Source organism: Ambystoma mexicanum (assembly GCF_040938575.1).
Source record: "Ambystoma mexicanum isolate Mex_15411 chromosome 12 unlocalized genomic scaffold, UKY_AmexF1_1 Mex_chr12_unloc.2, whole genome shotgun sequence".
NCBI classification, from domain to species: Eukaryota; Metazoa; Chordata; class Amphibia; order Caudata; family Ambystomatidae; genus Ambystoma; species Ambystoma mexicanum.
The window spans coordinates 12,759,736-12,774,543 of NW_027182323.1; the positions used below are offsets into that span (position 1 = coordinate 12,759,736).

General features: G+C 48.4%; 1 non-coding gene across 1 annotated transcript; it reads left to right on the top strand.

The window, feature by feature from the left end:
* Positions 1-4,201: 4,201 nt before the first annotated feature.
* TRNAY-GUA (transfer RNA tyrosine (anticodon GUA)) lies at positions 4,202-4,288 on the top strand. Its single transcript is given in 2 exon segments — positions 4,202-4,238; positions 4,253-4,288. It is a non-coding gene; the product is annotated as a tRNA-Tyr (tRNA).
* Positions 4,289-14,808: the final 10,520 nt, after the last annotated feature.

Below are 14,808 nucleotides of genomic sequence, written 5' to 3' on the forward strand. Positions count from 1 at the left end.
CGACAGGAGCTCAAAGGGATGCCCCTGAAGGAACTTTAAGTCTGGAGGACGATCCCTGGGGGAAGGCCCTTATAGGTACAAGGACGGGAAGCAGAGACACCCCGAAGAAACTTCCCCACCAACACCTCCCCATCCAGGTGGCCATCAGAGTCCCCCAAGAGGATTTTAATGGAGGCCCATTGGGAGCAAAGTGTGGAGATCGCTATGCCCTTGTCAAAACCCTCCTGGAGGAACTGGAGAATAGCGGGTAGACGGTAAGTGATGCAAGTACTCTCCCACCCTCGACACAGTCTGGGCCAAACTTTGCCAGTGTAGGCCAGGTAGCTTGTAGGTTCAACCCCTGCAGTTGCACGTTGCTCTGGCTCTCAGCAGCTGCGGGACAGGACGATCGTCTGTGGCGGGAGAGTAGCCTTTTCTCAGCTCACGATGAAGAAAAGAGGACAGTTCCAGTGCAGCACATCACAGGGCACAAGGGGGCAGGCAGGCAAAGCTAATACAATAACCGTCACCACATCCGGGCGATGCAGGTACTGCAAATGCTCACGGCATGACACACTCTTTTAAATCGCGACCCAGAGGAGCTAGGACACCATTTGGCGGGAGAGGGCCCAGGACCACAAGCTAGCGATTCCCCAAGTCTCGAGTTTCAACTCGGAACAGCAGTGCTCCTATGCGATACCCCAGGTTCAAGCTTGTCAGTTTGCTGGATGGCCCAGGAACACTTCTGATGAGGCTCTTTTTGAGGGTAATCAGGAGGTGCTGAGAGTAGTTGTTCCCCCTACTCCAAATGGTCGAAGCGCACTTGCAGGCCTTCTGTGGTGGATACAAGAGCAGGGGTCTGACGGAACAACAGCAGGCTCAGGGTGCCAAACCTTCCAGCACTTCTCTGGTGGTTCCAAAGGTCTCCTTTGGCAATTCAGGATACTTGGTCCTTATGTAGTTTGGAGAGAACTTCAGTTGATAGACCTGGAATGGATACAGAGCCCCCTCTCTCATCCGAAATTTGTTTCATGCTCAAATCTAGGATAGCCAACAAAAGATATGCTCTCTTGCATGAACGTCAGGCATGAACCAATCGCGGTCCACATTGGTTCCAGTCATTCAGGCATACCAGACATACTGGCACCAGTAGTATAGATTGGGACCAGAGAGTCCCAATCCTCTTCCTGGGCATTAGCACACGTGACATGCAGGAGCCCGCGAAAGTTGTGGTTTTCACGGGTGGCTGCATGCCCAAAGCCCTTGTCTGATCGAGCTGGGGGAAGACAAAGGGACAAAATGGACAAAGGACAGAACAAAAGACTTTGTGCCACAGCCATTTCGGCAGTGGCCACAGTCTTGAGCCAAACGCAGTAAACGCAGTATGGTTAACTAAAAAGAATTACAAATACTATAAAAGTAAACTGCTGCCACCAGTTTGTCCCAGGCACACCTGTACAGTCACCAGAAAATCCTTAGAGTGTGTCTAGGGCGATAAAACAAAAGGACCCCTATGTGCGTTACTGTAAGGTACTTGGCACATAGATCAAAAGTTATCAAGAAATGACAACATAATCAAAGACTAAGGGAAATATAGTTTGTCAGTACTGACAGTATGAAGGACGTGTCAGTATCCCCATAACAGATGAACAAAAGCCCAGAGGAGTGCAGCTGAAGGCTGCGCTCCACAGGAAAAAGTCCTGTTAGGTTAGCCAAACAAAAGCAAAAAGTTTGGAGCGGTCCATAAACAGAGGGAAAATTGCACCTAAGGAAAATCTTCCCTAGCGGTGCTTTATTTGGCAAGAGTTAACTTAGTACGATTCTGCTCTGCACTGGCATCCTGGATATGCCGGTGAAGACATTCTTGGCCTCCTCATCCAGGCACCCGGGCAAATGGCACTAAGGTTGGCAGCTTGAACACTCCTTTCATGGGGGCAAAGCTCCCAGCTGAAACCACTGACCGACCACTTCCCTTGCTGAAATTCCGTAACTCCCTCCATTCCTATCCTTTCCCTCTTTCCCCTTTTCTTTATTTGACCCTCCTCATTTCAATGTACATACTTACCTGTTAGCTGGCAGCTTAGCCCCATGGCAGACGCTGTCTCTTGTTGCAGTTCCCAAACCCCCCCACAACCCTCCTCAATCATTGGATTGCCCGGTGGCCATTACTAAGGACTTGTACCCCTGGGTGCCGTGCTCTAACTCCTGGTTGCAGTGGACCCTTGTGGTCTCAACCTGCACTTTTTTTATGTATACACCTCATAACTCCGCCTCGGGGCTCTGAAAAAACGAACAAAGTAGTGCTCAGTACGACAGTAAAATAGAGAGAAAATTGATACAGAAACAATATAGTTATGAGAGAGAGGGAGGGTAGTTTTCGGTTGCACCCGTGCTCGATCACTGTCTGGGGACTGGATAGGACCGGGATGTATAAAACCTTGCCTGGGGGAACGAAACGCCCCTCTGATCTTCTGCCACTGCCTAGATCCTGCCTCTGATCCGCAGACCGCCTCCGACGTTCAGCCCTGCGACTCTCTACCAGATATACAGACAAAGCCCGGCACCGTGGTGGGTCCATCTCCGCTCCATCCTTTTTTGCACCCCTTGTCTCCCTATCCAGTCCTGTGTGATTGGTGCGGTACCCGGCTTAGCCGCATCAACACACACTTGCCCTCCGCAAGATAAATTAGAAAATTGGAACACTTATACTGCTTCATGGGGCATAGCTGCACCCCCCACCCACCTATCTTGAAACATTTGACGCCCACGCCCTTACCCCCTTCCCGAACCACCATCACCTTAGCCGGACAAAAACAATAGACACGAGTGGTGTGTGTTGAAAGAAAACACCTGCTGCGTGCTTTATTTGGCAAGAGTTAATTTACGGGTGCTCCGTGTACAGTGCATCACAGTGACAGGATTCTACTCTGCACTGGTGTTTTGTATATGCTGGTGAAGATATTCTTGGCCAACATAATTATAGGGAAGGTTACACAGAAGAATGGCACTTGCCAGTGATTATGACTTCTGCAAAACCTTAAATCCATCACTTTTTGTTTTGGTGGGAAACTGGACATCATTAACAAGGACTGTGTGTCGCTCACAGGTAATTGGATGTCACTGCTTATGATGTCATGTTGTGTGATGGCATTCTGTAGAATATAATTTCCCAGGACATCATCTGGGTCAAAAGTTGCACCAAATGGTTCACCCACCTACCCTACCCTACCCCACCCCACCCGCGCAAATTCAAAAGTTGTCACCACTTCACCTATTCCTTCAACCGCAGCCCTTTAAAAAAAAAACACCTATGCAACTGGAAATCTTTGCAAAAGCATTAAACTAAATAATGCCCAGTACTGTGAGTTGTGAATTATGGCCATATGTGCCCTGAGTCACATTGAAATATTATGACCCCTATAAGTCTCTTTTCCATTTCATGGCACAGACAGGACATGTTGAAATGAGCAACAAGTTTTAACATGGAAATTACATTTGGGGAGATATGGTAGAAAAATAAGAATTAGAGATTTATTTCCACTGCATCGTCTGCCATTCAATGATAACTTTAAGTGTGAAAAGATTCTGATTATCAAATGGAGCAGCATGAAAAACCTTTAAAAAATATCCCCTGCCGAAACCCGGGACCTTTAGATCTTCAGTCTAACGCTCTCCCAACTGAGCTATTTCGGCTGATTGATTGTGCTCTTCGGTCGTCTTGCAAAGAAACAGACATCTGCAATCCTAGACCTCATTTCCTTCCTTTTTTGTTGTTGTAATATTGCCCCAGTTATAGCATCGGATTTTCCATTTCTTTGTTTATTCTGTAACCAGCAAGTACAATGGAACATAACGGGTGGGATGTCAGGAAGGAGATCAATAGAGCTGCTCGCCAAATCATTTCGAAAGAAAAATCGCATTTTCGGCTCCAGGTGCAACTATCACGTGCACGGAGCCTCTCTCCATCGTGCTGTTTCTTGTAGATGTGTGATGGGCCCTTGGCTGTGTTCTAAGTTGATCTTTAAGTACTTTCGAACCGAACCCGCACGGTACTCTTGGTGTCAAAAAATCACGCGGTATACAGCCTGATAATGAATTTAAGGCATTGAAGTGCAACTATAGGGAGCAGGATCAATATTGAAATCACACGTATAAACAATGATATCTTTCACGTTGTGTGCTGGTCATTCAGCATGCCATTTGCAAGCGCTCGTACATGTATCCTTCGATAGCTCAGTTGGTAGAGCGGAGGACTGTAGTGAGGTAATCAGATATCCTTAGGTCGCTGGTTCAAATCCGGCTCGAAGGACATTTTGCTAATAAAACACTTCTGCCACGTAATATCAATGGAAACCGCACACTTATACTGCGCTGTATTTGGTCACATTGAACGACCGGTTCTCAACATTTTTATGACTTTTGGAAACCAGATTGTGATCGTTTGTGCTGGTTGAAAGGTGAGTTGTCTTCCTTTTTAGCAGGACAAGGTTGCCTGTGCTCGGATTCTGTGTCAAGACTGGAGGCCCGAATTATGCTTACTCTTCTCTTTTCTCGAGCAGCATTAAAGCAAAGAATATTAAAAAGAAACCATCACAAAAACGACATTTCCCATAAAAACAGCTGTTTGTAGTCCGTTTATGATAGGTCGAATGTTGTTTCCATGTGACTATTGTATCCAATCCTCTCTAACTGCGTCCATAAACCTGGCTTCCTTTCTCTTCCCTTCCTCTTTCTTTGCTGCTTGGGCAGCAGTTAAGTCAAACTTTATTTACAATTGTGTAGAGATATGCGAGACCTACCGGTCTCGCGAGATCTCGTGCGCGGCCGGAAGTGCGGGCCCCGCACGCTCAGCGAGGCATTCTAGCGGGAGAAAGCCACGGAGCAGGACGTGCTCCTGGGCGCTCCTCCCAAGAAGAGGCCTCCAAGCCGCAAGAGAGACTCTCAGCATGTACACGAGTTGCATCGCAGCTCCAGGGCCTGTTGCCCATCATTGACTCATATCATATATGTTGCAGATTTACTTGAGTGGCACAGAAGAATAAAAGCACACAACTTGTAACCACACCGCCTCCTATCATTTATTGTGAGAATTACACAACATAATTGGCGACGAGGATCATCACTAAAACCCGCATGGAGCCATGCAAGGAGCGACACCACCACCGCCCTTCCTGCAAACTCCAGGTAGGCTTGCCATTCCGTGGACACAATGGCAACCCTTATTCACAACGTATGTAGAGGCCATGGGCGGTGCGGGCTACTCGGCGGCGAGACACAGAGCGATGTTACTAAATGCCCTGGGCGTTGAAGGACAGAGGGTGTTTGAGAGTCTCACCCCGGAGCCGGTAGCTGGTGATAATGATGATGAATTCAAGGAGGCTGTGCGAAGGATTGTTAAAAGGTTCGCCAGCAAGGAGAATACCGTCCTGCACAGGATTCGGTTCTACAGCCGCAAACAGGAGGCGTCCGAACCCGTTGATGATTATGTCACCAAACTGCGCGAACTGGCGGTGCTCTGCAGTTTTGGTAACAACGCTGAGACTCTCATCTGCGACATGCTGGTGGTCCACACCAACAGCAGAAAAGTACAAGATAAGTTCATTTTAGAGAAGGAATTGCAGCTGGAAAAAGCTATTGAAATAGCGAGAGCAGTTGAGGAGACGGTAGGCAGAAGGAAAGAATTCGCGAGCGGCCACGGCCCTACCGAAGTTCAATCAGTGGCAATCCGCCCAAAAAAGGAGAGGCCGGTCCTCGATGCGAGAGAAGGAAAATGGGGGAAGAAAGAACCGTTGAAATGCCACAGGTGCACCAGCACGAAGCATCTAGCCTTCGATAGAGAGTGCCCAGCAAGAGACAAGGAGTGCTCAGTATGCAAAAAGATTGGTCACTTCTCAATCGTGTCTTGGTGGCGCAACAAGAAGATCACGAGTGTCAACGATGAACACAACACAGAGAGGGATTCGTCCTCGGAAGATGAAGGGAGACCGACAGTCATCATGGTGAACAGCTCACGGGCCAGAAGGGAAAAGCCCCACTGTGCAATCAAAATAAATGGACTGGAAACAAGGGTCATGGCTGATTCGGGTTCTGAACTCACCATAATACCCCTACGCACGTACAAAGAGATGATGGGTACAGAGACGGTCCAAGTACTCAGCACACGGCACAAGCCTACAGTTTTTGGTGGTGCGTCTGTAGACTTGTTGGGCTACATCAAAGGGAAAGTAGAGTTCAAAGGAAGAGAGACCACCACCAAAGTTTACTTTAGTCAAGAAGGCCCAGCGGTATTAGGGTGGGACGACCAGGCGAAACTGAAAATCAAGCTGCACCCCAGCACAGAGGATCAGGTACTGTCAGTCAGTTGGAGGAGCGCACCAGTAGTGAAAAGTGATTACCCCAAACTATTTTTGGAAGAACCTGGTCACATCAAGGGCTTCGTCCACAAAATATTACTCAAAACCAGCGCAGTCCCGGTCAAGCACAGATTAAGGCCAGCACCGGCAACGGCAAAAGACACACTCAGAAGCCAACTGGACAGAATGAAGAAAGATGGCGTCATCGAAGAAATTGAAGCTTCTGAGTGGCTGAGCCCAGTGGTACTCATAAAGAAACAGAACTCACAAGAGCTAAGAGTATGCATTGACCTCCGCAGCCTAAACCTGGAAGATATTGCAGACAGCAACCCACTGCCGAGCATAAATGAGTTAATCCTCATGATCAAGGAGGCCAAAGTATTCTCGAAACTGGACATGAGGAACGCCTACTATCAAATTCAACTGCACAAGGAGTCCAAGCCCCTCACCGCTTTCATCACCCCGTTTGGCACGTACCAGTTCACCAAAATGCCATTTGGTTTATCATCTGCAGCCTCAGCGTTTCAACGCATGATGGATGCTCTACTGCGGAACATCAGGAACGTGGCTTATTTCCAGGATGACATCGTTATCTACGCAAAGGACGAACAGATGCACAACGTCACATTGAGAACAGTCCTCACCAAACTGCAAAAAGCGGGTGTGAGATTAAGGTACCAAAAATGTGTGTTCAAAGCAAAAGAAGTTGAGTATTTGGGGTACAAAATATCAGAGAAAGGTATAAGTCCCAAGCAAAACTTACTGCAGGCCTTAATTAAAGCTCCAGAATCCACCAACAAAGACGAAGTGAGGTCATTCCTCGGGTTGGCAGAGTACTATGCAAAATTCATCCCCAAATTCTCGGAAACCTCAGCACCGCTCCGAGAGCTCCTCAAAAAAGGGTCGGAGTACACATGGCAGGAAGATCAGAAGAAAGCGGTGGAAAGCATAAAACAACACATAGTTGAAGCGCCATGCTTGCAACCGTTCAACCCAGAGTGGAGTACAGTCATCACTACAGACGCCACTGCATATGGACTAGGGGCGGTCCTCACTCAGAAGAAGGGCGACACGGAACATGTGGTAGCGTTTGCCTCGAAAGCCCTATCGTCAGCTGAACAAAACTACTCCACCATAGAGAAGGAGATGTTAGCGTGTACATGGGCTGTGGAACATTTCAGGACATATGTGTGGGGCACGAAGTTCAAGTTGGTTACCGACCATAAGCCCCTCATCCACATGCTCAGCTCAGGTGGCACCAAAGTGTCAACACCCCGATTAGCACGCATAGCAGCAAAACTGCAGGAATACACCTTCGAGGTGCAACACATCTCCGGATGGAAGAATTTGCAGGCAGACTGCATGTCAAGATTGCCAGAGGGCAAGGACAATGCCACCACTTTCTTACAAGAAGAATGCATTGTAGCATCCATTACAGATCTCAAGGCGCCCGACTACCTGGAACTCAGCGAAAAACACTGGATGGAAGAAGACGGAAAGGATCCTACCATGGTGAGAATCAGAGAATGGATCAAAAACGGATGGCCAGACAAAGGGCAGTGCCAGAAGGTATGAGACCTTATTGGAAAGTGGCAGATGAGATCTCAGAAGCCGACGGCATAATTATGAAAACCGACCAGATAATCTCGCCCGCAGGCATGAGAAAAATCATTCTGTGCAGGGCCCCTGCGGGCCATCTGGGGAACACCATGACACGTTGCAGAGTGAGAGAAGCCTACTGGTGGCCGTCCATGGACCTGGAGATCCGCACCATGATTGAGAGATGCCATGAGTGTCTCAACAGTGACAAGCGCCTGAAAATCGGACAGGCGCCCATGATTCCCACAGAAACCCCGGAAGCGGTGTGGTCAAAAGTGGGTCTAGACTTCATAGGACCATTGGAGACGATGGCGCCCGAGCATCGGTACGGCATAGTGCTAGTGGACTATTTATCGAAATGGTCGAGGCCGAGTTTGTTCCTAACATCACGACCGCAAACGTAATAGAGGTCCTGACGGCCATTTTTCAGAGCGAAGGGCTCCCCAACGAGTTAGTAACAGACAACGGAGTACAACTTATATCCAGAGACATGGAACTGTTTCTGAGGAAGCACAACATACACCAGAAGAAAGCAGCACTCTACCATCCCCAAGCAAATGGGCTCGTCGAGAGGGCCAATAGGTTAATTAAGGGAGCCATCCAATTAGCAACCGCTTCAGGATTGGATCCCCTCAAAACAACAAAAGAGGCCATCGCAGCTCACAGACTGACCCCCAACGGGATCACCCAAATTTCTCCTTTTCGCATGCTGAGAGGGAGGAGAGCAGCATCCACGCTAGTACCGCCATGGTTGGCCAAAGTAAGAGAAGACGAAGAAGTAAACATGTCGGAAGTGGTGTGGAGAATAGAGAACAACAAGGCACGCATGAAAAGGTGGAGCGACAGAAGAAGAAGGACCAAACAAGAGTCAGAAGTAAAAGAAGGAGATTGGATCAAAATACGGTTACCGACCAAGGATCAGATCACGGGCTCACGGTTCAGCGGACCTGTGAAGGTGATTCACCGAGGAGCCAACCATGTCCGCACCGAAGATGGGCACACATGGAACATGGAAAGAGTAGCCACGTTTGAAAAGAGGCAAGAGAGAGAAAAGACTTATGAAAGGTCTGAAGCTGAAGGAGTAATGGACAATGAGAGGGGGGAAGAACGAGAGCCGGAGACAGACAGAAGAGAAGTTGAAGGAAATGAGATTCAAGTGGATGCCCCAACTCTCGAGCGAGAAAATGACCAGCAGGACGTGTGCAGTGAGAGAGGCGATCGTCCGCGAAGGGAACACAGAAGACCGGTTAGATACAATGACTATGTATTGCAATGAACTGCCTTTGCATTATCAGGGGGAAGTGTGTAGAGATATCGCAAGACCTGCTGGTCTCGCGAGATCACGTGCGCGGCCGGAAGTGCGGGCCCCGCGCGCTCAGCGAGGCATTCGAGCGGGAGAAAGCCACGCAGCAGGACGCGCTCCTGGGCGCTCCTCCCAAGAAGAGGCCTCCAAGCCGCAAGAGAGACTCTCAGCATGTACACGAGTTGTGTCGCAGCTCCAGGGCCTGTTGCCCATCATTGACTCATATCATATATGTTGCAGATTTACTTGAGTGGCACAGAAGAATAAAAGCACACAACATGCAACCACACCGCCTCCTATCATTTATTGTGAGAATTATACAACAAATTGCTCTAATAATTTACAGGTAATCTTCATTACTCTTAGTCGTACCCTTCCTCGTCACAGCATTTACTTCATGAGGCCCCTGCCTCCGATACAGGACTTTCTTCTATTTCTTTTCTTTTGTCTAACTTCTCCCCTTGACCCTCAGCTTCCTGTTTAACGTATTCAAGCCGCAGCATGGGAACCCCCGTAGGGAGGGAGAGGCCGGTCGTCAGTACTGTGACGAGGAAGAGTAGGATTAGGAGTAATGAAGATTGCTGGTAAGTAATCAGAGCATTACCTCCACGTCCACTCTTCCTCGACCCAGTACTTACTTCATGAGGCATACCATAGCAGCAACAGGGAGAGGTCCCAATGAGACACAGAGACAGAAGTGCAGCAACAAAAAAACACCTTTATTGACTCCAATAATCACATCCCAACAGACAAAACACCAACCCTGAAGGAACCATCCCTAGAGTGAGAGACGTTCAACTGATAGTGGTTGACAAAGGTGCTCTGATCCGCCCAGGTTTCAGCCAAACCCCTGTAGAGAAACGCCCAAATCTTCTGTAGAGATAACAGCATCTGGCCAGGAAGCAGCCTAACCCCCTGGTAGATCGACCCTGAACGTGGTCAGGTACAGGCAGGCCAGAAACCAAATAGGACATGGAGACAACAGTACGGATCCACCGGCTAATGAAAACCACAGAGGCCTTACGCCCCGCTCCACGGGGCCACAAGTAACCAAGAGACTATCAGACTGCCGGAAAGGGGCAGTCCGAGCCAAATATTCCAGAACTGCCCGCCGCACCTCAATGGCATGCCAAGCCACCTTGTTCGGCGCCTGGGGTTTCTGAAAAACCGCAGGGAGAACCAGATCCTGAGAAGTGTGAAACTGAGACACAACTTTAGGCAGAAACTTGGGATCACACCGCAAAACCAGAGTCCGGCAGAACTCTCAAGAAAGAGGGTTGACACAACAGAGCCCCAACCTCCCCCAGCCTATGGGCAGACGTGATGGCAATCAGGAAAGCAGTCTTCAGAGTAAGGTGCTTGATATCAATTTCCGACAGGAGCTCAAAGGGATGCCCCTGAAGGAACTTTAAGTCTGGAGGACGATCCCTGGGGGAAGGCCCTTATAGGTACAAGGACGGGAAGCAGAGACACCCCGAAGAAACTTCCCCACCAACACCTCCCCATCCAGGTGGCCATCAGAGTCCCCCAAGAGGATTTTAATGGAGGCCCATTGGGAGCAAAGTGTGGAGATCGCTATGCCCTTGTCAAAACCCTCCTGGAGGAACTGGAGAATAGCGGGTAGACGGTAAGTGATGCAAGTACTCTCCCACCCTCGACACAGTCTGGGCCAAACTTTGCCAGTGTAGGCCAGGTAGCTTGTAGGTTCAACCCCTGCAGTTGCACGTTGCTCTGGCTCGCAGCAGCTGCGGGACAGGACGATCGTCTGTGGCGGGAGAGTAGCCTTTTCTCAGCTCACGATGAAGAAAAGAGGACAGTTCCAGTGCAGAACATCACAGGGCACAAGGGGGCAGGCAGGCAAAGCTAATACAATAACCGTCACCACATCCGGGCGATGCAGGTACTGCAAATGCTCACGGCATGACACACTCTTTTAAATCGCGACCCAGAGGAGCTAGGACAACATTTGGCGGGAGAGGGCCCAGGACCACAAGCTAGCGATTCCCCAAGTCTCGAGTTTCAACTCGGAACAGCAGTGCTCCTATGCGATACCCCAGGTTCAAGCTTGTCAGTTTGCTGGATGGCCCAGGAACACTTCTGATGAGGCTCTTTTTGAGGGTAATCAGGAGGTGCTGAGAGTAGTTGTTCCCCCTACTCCAAATGGTCGAAGCGCACTTGCAGGCCTTCTGTGGTGGATACAAGAGCAGGGGTCTGACGGAACAACAGCAGGCTCAGGGTGCCAAACCTTCCAGCACTTCTCTGGTGGTTCCAAAGGTCTCCTTTGGCAATTCAGGATACTTGGTCCTTATGTAGTTTGGAGAGAACTTCAGTTGATAGACCTGGAATGGATACAGAGCCCCCTCTCTCATCCGAAATTTGTTTCATGCTCAAATCTAGGATAGCCAACAAAAGATATGCTCTCTTGCATGAACGTCAGGCATGAACCAATCGCGGTCCACATTGGTTCCAGTCATTCAGGCATACCAGACATACTGGCACCAGTAGTATAGATTGGGACCAGAGAGTCCCAATCCTCTTCCCGGGCATTAGCACACGTGACATGCAGGAGCCCGCGAAAGTTGTGGTTTTCACGGGTGGCTGCATGCCCAAAGCCCTTGTCTGATCGAGCTGGGGGAAGACAAAGGGACAAAATGGACAAAGGACAGAACAAAAGACTTTGTGCCACAGCCATTTTGGCAGTGGCCACAGTCTTGAGCCAAACGCAGTAAACGCAGTATGGTTAACTAAAAAGAATTACAAATACTATAAAAGTAAACTGCTGCCACCAGTTTGTCCCAGGCACACCTGTACAGTCACCAGAAAATCCTTAGAGTGTGTCTAGGGCGATAAAACAAAAGGACCCCTATGTGCGTTACTGTAAGGTACTTGGCACATAGATCAAAAGTTATCAAGAAATGACAACATAATCAAAGACTAAGGGAAATATAGTTTGTCAGTACTGACAGTATGAAGGACGTGTCAGTATCCCCATAACAGATGAACAAAAGCCCAGAGGAGTGCAGCTGAAGGCTGCGCTCCACAGGAAAAAGTCCGGTTAGGTTAGCCAAACAAAAGCAAAAAGTTTGGAGCGGTCCAAAAACAGAGGGAAAATTGCACCTAAGGAAAATCTTCCCTAGCGGTGCTTTATTTGGCAAGAGTTAACTTAGTACGATTCTGCTCTGCACTGGCATCCTGGATATGCCGGTGAAGACATTCTTGGCCTCCTCATCCAGGCACCCGGGCAAATGGCACTAAGGTTGGCAGCTTGAACACTCCTTTCATGGGGGCAAAGCTCCCAGCTGAAACCACTGACCGACCACTTCCCTTGCTGAAATCTCGTAACTCCCTCCATTCCTATCCTTTCCCTCTTTCCCCTTTTCTTTATTTGACCCTCCTCATTTCAATGTACATACTTACCTGTTAGCTGGCAGCTTAGCCCCATGGCAGACGCTGTCTCTTGTTGCAGTTCCCAAACCCCCCCACAACCCTCCTCAATCATTGGATTGCCCTGTGGCCATTACTAAGGACTTGTACCCCTGGGTGCCGTGCTCTAACTCCTGGTTGCAGTGGACCCTTGTGGTCTCAACCTGCACTTTTTTTATGTATACACCTCATAACTCCGCCTCGGGGCTCTGAAAAAACGAACAAAGTAGTGCTCAGTACGACAGTAAAATAGAGAGAAAATTGATACAGAAACAATATAGTTATGAGAGAGAGGGAGGGTAGTTTTCGGTTGCACCCGTGCTCGATCACTGTCTGGGGACTGGATAGGACCGGGATGTATAAAACCTTGCCTGGGGGAACGAAACGCCCCTCTGATCTTCTGCCACTGCCTAGATCCTGCCTCTGATCCGCAGACCGCCTCCGACGTTCAGCCCTGCGACTCTCTACCAGATATACAGACAAAGCCCGGCACCGTGGTGGGTCCATCTCCGCTCCATCCTTTTTTGCACCCCTTGTCTCCCTATCCAGTCCTGTGTGATTGGTGCGGTACCCGGTTTAGCCGCATCAACACACACTTGCCCTCCGCAAGATAAATTAGAAAATTGGAACACTTATACTGCTTCATGGGGCATAGCTGCACCCCCCACCCACCGATCTTGAAACATTTGACGCCCACGCCCTTACCCCCTTCCCGAACCACCATCACCTTAGCCGGACAAAAACAATAGACACGAGTGGTGTGTGTTGAAAGAAAACACCTGCTGCGTGCTTTATTTGGCAAGAGTTAATTTACGGGTGCTCCGTGTACAGTGCATCACAGTGACAGGATTCTACTCTGCACTGGTGTTTTGTATATGCTGGTGAAGATATTCTTGGCCAACATAATTATAGGGAAGGTTACACAGAAGAATGGCACTTGCCAGTGATTATGACTTCTGCAAAACCTTAAATCCATCACTTTTTGTTTTGGTGGGAAACTGGACATCATTAACAAGGACTGTGTGTCGCTCACAGGTAATTGGATGTCACTGCTTATGATGTCATGTTGTGTGATGGCATTCTGTAGAATATAATTTCCCAGGACATCATCTGGGTCAAAAGTTGCACCAAATGGTTCACCCACCTACCCTACCCTACCCCACCCCACCCGCGCAAATTCAAAAGTTGTCACCACTTCACCTATTCCTTCAACCGCAGCCCTTTAAAAAAAAAACACCTATGCAACTGGAAATCTTTGCAAAAGCATTAAACTAAATAATGCCCAGTACTGTGAGTTGTGAATTATGGCCATATGTGCCCTGAGTCACATTGAAATATTATGACCCCTATAAGTCTCTTTTCCATTTCATGGCACAGACAGGACATGTTGAAATGAGCAACAAGTTTTAACATGGAAATTACATTTGGGGAGATATGGTAGAAAAATAAGAATTAGAGATTTATTTCCACTGCATCGTCTGCCATTCAATGATAACTTTAAGTGTGAAAAGATTCTGATTATCAAATGGAGCAGCATGAAAAACCTTTAAAAAATATCCCCTGCCGAAACCCGGGACCTTTAGATCTTCAGTCTAACGCTCGCCCAACTGAGCTATTTCGGCTGATTGATTGTGCTCTTCGGTCGTCTTGCAAAGAAACAGACATCTGCAATCCTAGACCTCATTTCCTTCCTTTTTTGTTGTTGTAATATTGCCCCAGTTATAGCATCGGATTTTCCATTTCTTTGTTTATTCTGTAACCAGCAAGTACAATGGAACAAAACGGGTGGGATATCAGGAAGGAGATCAATAGAGCTGCTCGCCAAATCATTTCGAAAGAAAAATCGCATTTTCGGCTCCAGGTGCAACTATCACGTGCACGGAGCTTCTCTCCATCGTGCTGTTTCTTGTAGATGTGTGATGGGCCCTTGGCTGTGTTCTAAGTTGATCTTTAAGTACTTTCGAACCAAACCCGCACGGTACTCTTGGTGTCAAAAAATCACGCGGTATACAGCCTGATAATGAATTTAAGGCATTGAAGTGCAACTATAGGGAGCAGGATCAATATTGAAATCACACGTATAAACAATGATATCTTTCACGTTGTGTGCTGGTCATTCAGCATGCCATTTGCAAGCGCTCGTACATGTAT